Raw genomic sequence first — 4,267 nt, forward strand, 5'->3', positions numbered from 1 at the left:
GGAAGGCGTCCCCGTCTCCGGGGCGCCTCCGCGGGGGGCACGGGCGACCAGCCGCCACGGCGGGACACGTCGCTCGGCTCAGCCAGTTTACCCCTTGGCGGTTTCACGCGCTTTGCACCCTCTCTTCAGAGTTCTTTTCAACTTTCCCTCACAGTACTTGTTCGCTATCGGACTCGCGCAGGTACTTAGCCTTAGGTGGAGTTTACCACCCGCTTCGGGCTGCACTGCCAAGCAACCCGACTCCGGGGTCGAGGTCGGCGGAAGGGAGCGCCGCCGGCAAGGGCCTGGCACCCGCTCTGGGCAAGCCACGCTCGAGAAGACTCGCGCGGCGCTCCCGATCCCGCTCGACACCGACCCGAACGCTACAGCTCCCCGCGGGCACGGGCCCAGGGGGTTTCAGCGCTGGGCTCTTCCCGCTTCACTCGCCGTTACTGGGGAGTCCCCGTTGGTTTCTTTTCCTCCGCTTACTGAAATGCTTTAGTTCGGCGGGTACCCTCGTCCGATATGAGGTCGGCAGATCGCCCCATCCGTCGGGTTCGCCGCGCGTCGTTATACTTACTTCCCCGCATACCCCCACGAAGCCCTCGCTCGCGTGTACATCGAGCAGGCCCGAGGATTGAGGAAGAAGCAGCCGATCGCGTGCGTGCTTCCCCGTCTTCGGTGCGCGTCTTATTCGTCGTCCCCCGCCCATACCCAGAGGCCGGGTGGGGACGACGTCTCCCGTGGTCAGACGGGAGCCCTCGATCTACGGCCGCCAGTCGGGCCGAGACCCGACCGGTACGGCACGTCGCGCCGCTCAGTCCCCCCCGAGAAGACCGGTTGCGGCGACGTCGTAGGGCCGACCCTCATACGGACGTGGCCGGTGACTTACGCCCACGGCCGCAATTTGCGTTCAAGACGTCGATGTTCAATGAGGCAGCTGCAGTTCACACGACTCAATACGGCTGGCCGCACTCTTCATCGACGCGCGAGCCGAGTGATCCACCGCCAAAGGTTGTATTTATTTTCTCTCGCTTAAGGGCCAAACGACGACAAAGGGTGGGGGGGGCAAGCGTTGCGCGCGCGGTTACTCGCGGCGCAACGCCGCCGCCCCGTTTATCAGCCTGGACCGCTCCCCGGCCAGGGAGCAGCCCGGCCTCACCGGACAGTGTTTTAACCCTTCACCCGTCGGGCGGGCGGGCTGGGGGCAAAACGAAATCGGACGTGATCCTACCGAAGGTTCACCTACGGTAACCTTGTTACGACTTTTACCCTCTCGGGGCAGCGCAGTTCGGGCGACATCGCGACGACTGCGATTTCAGGAGCCGAAGCTCCGTCTCGCCGGCCACTCCGGGGCCCTGGCTGCGCCGTCCACCGAAGGTAGCGACGGGCGGTGTGTACAAAGGGCAGGGACGTAGTCGGCACGGGATGCTGACCCGTGACTACGTGGCATTCCGAGTTCACGGCCCAACTCGCAGGAAGACCGACCCCGGACATGAAGACTCCTACGCTCACGGTCTACACCGCGCCGGCTGGCGCCACCACTGTAGCACACGTGCAGCCCAGGACGTCTAAGGGCATCACAGACCTGTTATGGCTCCATCTCGTACGCACTGCTCGAGGTCAATCCCTGCAGGACGCGGCCTGCGCGACGGCGGTCCGGGGCACCGCCTCTCCCTGAGTGGGAAGACCGACGCCCGACCCGAGAGCCGAACGCCGACCCAACCCGTGAGACGGACCCCTCTTGACCGCCGTTTGTTATCCGCCAGGGCAGAGTCTCGCCCGTTATCGGAATGAACCAGACGGATCGCTCCACGGGCTAGCAACGGCCATGCACCACCACCCACCGAATCATGAAAGAGCCTCAGTCTGTCAATCCACGCGGTGTCCGGACCTGGTAAGCTTCCCCGTGTTGAGTCAAATTGAGCCGCAGGCTCCACTCCTGGTGGTGCCCTTCCGTCAATTCCTTTAAGTTTCAGCCTTGCGACCGTACTCCCCCCGGAGCCCAGGCACTCTGATTTCTCCGGGGCCTCGCGAGGCTTCCCCACAGGGACGTCCCCGCGTAACCGGTCGGCATGGTTTACTGTCGGAACTACCGCGGTACCTGATCGCGTTCGTTCCTCCGACTTTCGTTCATGATCAACGAAGGCGCTCTTGGCCGGTGCCTTCGCTCTTGTTCGTCCCACCGCGATCGTCGGATTCCACCCCTCCCGCGGTAGTACGCCGCCCCCCGGCCGTCTCTATAGACCTCGCCCACCGCCCCCACGGAGACCGGTCCCGTGGTTACATTGCGGGGCGGTGGCGTCATCACATCGTTCCGAGCAAAGCTGTGCGAGCACGACCTGCTTTGAGCACTCCAATTGATTCAGGGAGAACACCGCCCGTACCTTAGTGTCGGCCCAGATACGCCACGTACCAAGCCGACACGGCTTAAGACGGAAAGAGACTAAACCGGCAGCGACGGGCAAGCGATGCCCGGCGAGATCCGTCGCGAGGGTCCGGTTGCGGCACCGGAAGGCACCGCTTGCTCCATCCCCAAAACCACGACGGTGCATAATCGCCGGGGCAACGTCACCCGCGGTTTGTCGCTGCCGTCACCTCAGAGATCCAACTACGAGCGTTTTAAACGCAGCAACTACAACATACGCCATCGGAGCTGGAATTACCGCGGCTGCTGGCACCAGGCTTGCCCTCCGATAGGTCATCAACGGCACGTGTTTGGTCTACGCTCAATCCGACCGCTAGGCTCGCATGCGAGCCCAGCCCCGACATTTATCTTCACTACCTCACCGTGCTGGGAGTGGGTAAGTTGCGCGCCTGCTGCCACCCTTAAGCGTGGTAGCCGTCTCGCAGGCTCCCTCTCCGGGATCGAACCCTGATCCTCCGTCACCCGTAGCCAACACGGGGGGCTCTTGCCCGGGCCGTCTAAATTTGATGGGACGGCGAGCAAACGGGCACGCCGCTAACAGCGGTCGTCACATACCCAGAGTTCGCCTCAGCCTGGCGGGCGGCGTTAACCACCCGCCGCCGGTCAAGATCCTAATAAATGCGCCCTCTCCCCGCGGAGGTAACCCCGTTAGGAGGAGGACTCGTGTGCACGTATTAGCTCTGGGATTCCTACAGGTGTCCGGACAAACATCGCCCACCCCGTGTATTATCGCCGATATACTGAGCAGTTCGCGGCTTCCCCTTCTGTGTAGGGTGAGCATAGGCGTGCATGGCTTAACCCTCAAGACAAGCATAAGACTACAGGCAGGATCAACCTGGTAGCGTATCCATTTCCAACCCGGCGGGACGGACCCGCTGGGACAGGAGGCTACGGGCGCCGACGACCGAAGCCCAGACGCCGAGAACTCCCAGCGCTCGACTCCTTCGCCGACGGCCCTTCTCGACTCTACCGCACAAACGTTCACCCCTTCGGCCTTCTCGCTGCTGGGTCGGACTGCTCCGACCGCCCGGACACGCTCGCGCTCACACGACTCTAGGTCCTCTACCGAGGAGCTAACCTGGGACCGACTCCGGACTCTCCGACCACCGCTCGTCCAGGCGCTGGTGACCGTGGGTGTACCAGAGGCCACCGCGCGCCTTTCGGCTCGCCTTGCTTCAATTTCAATTTTTCCGACCGACGACCGCCTTCCCTACTATACGTCCCAAACCCCTGGTAAGGTAGCCCTTTTCCTCTTGCGGACTACTAAAAAAAAAAATTTTTTTGGTGCAAATTCAGATTCGACCCCAGGCACGTATGGCAAACCCGAGCCCGACCTCCGAACAGCCCGAATTTCCCATCGCACTACTCTAGCGAAGTAGCGGGAACGCGTTTAACGCCGCGTAAACGGTCTTCCGAGCGAGTACAGGGCCCTAACGGGAAGGGCCCCGAAGTTCAAAACCGGTCGGCAATGGGAGGTCCCAGGTGCGATCATAGGTGGTGGGTTTATTTCATTCAAATTCGCTCCGTAGAGGAAATGCGCTCGACCAAAGTTTTTTCCCTCGGCCCTCGGAGGGCTTACCGCGGGAGCGTCCCGGCGCTAGAGTCCTTCTCGGCCGTAGCGAGAGCTTCTTACCCCAGGGACGCCCGTGCGGTAAAGCCTCGAATCGACGAGGCGATAAAATCGTATGAATAAAGCTCCCAAACCGGGATTTGAACCCCGGCAGGGTTGGCCGGCCCGTGGGCCAACTCGATCGAGCCCGAGTCGTCGATCGCCCGACTCTAGCGAAGTAGCGGGAACGCGTTTAACACTCCGCCAAGCGAGTACAGGGCCCTAACGGGAAGGGCCCCGAAGTTCAAAAC

The 4,267-nt window shown here is 62.3% G+C and overlaps 1 non-coding gene and 1 pseudogene across 1 annotated transcript; both read right to left on the reverse strand.

Annotated features, from left to right (window-relative positions):
• Positions 1-839: 839 nt before the first annotated feature.
• LOC144961132 (5.8S ribosomal RNA) lies at positions 840-996 on the reverse strand. The gene has a single exon (XR_013643060.1). It is a non-coding gene; the product is annotated as a 5.8S ribosomal RNA (ribosomal RNA).
• A 205-nt stretch (positions 997-1,201) lies between these two features.
• On the reverse strand, positions 1,202-3,248 carry LOC144961133 (small subunit ribosomal RNA; annotated as a pseudogene).
• Between the last annotated feature and the right edge of the window lie 1,019 nt (positions 3,249-4,267).

This window comes from Berghia stephanieae, unplaced genomic scaffold, assembly GCF_034508935.2.
Source record: "Berghia stephanieae isolate SIO BIC M18660-M18661 unplaced genomic scaffold, UCSD_Bste_1.3 scaffold1511, whole genome shotgun sequence".
Lineage (NCBI taxonomy): Eukaryota > Metazoa > Mollusca > Gastropoda > Nudibranchia > Aeolidiidae > Berghia > Berghia stephanieae.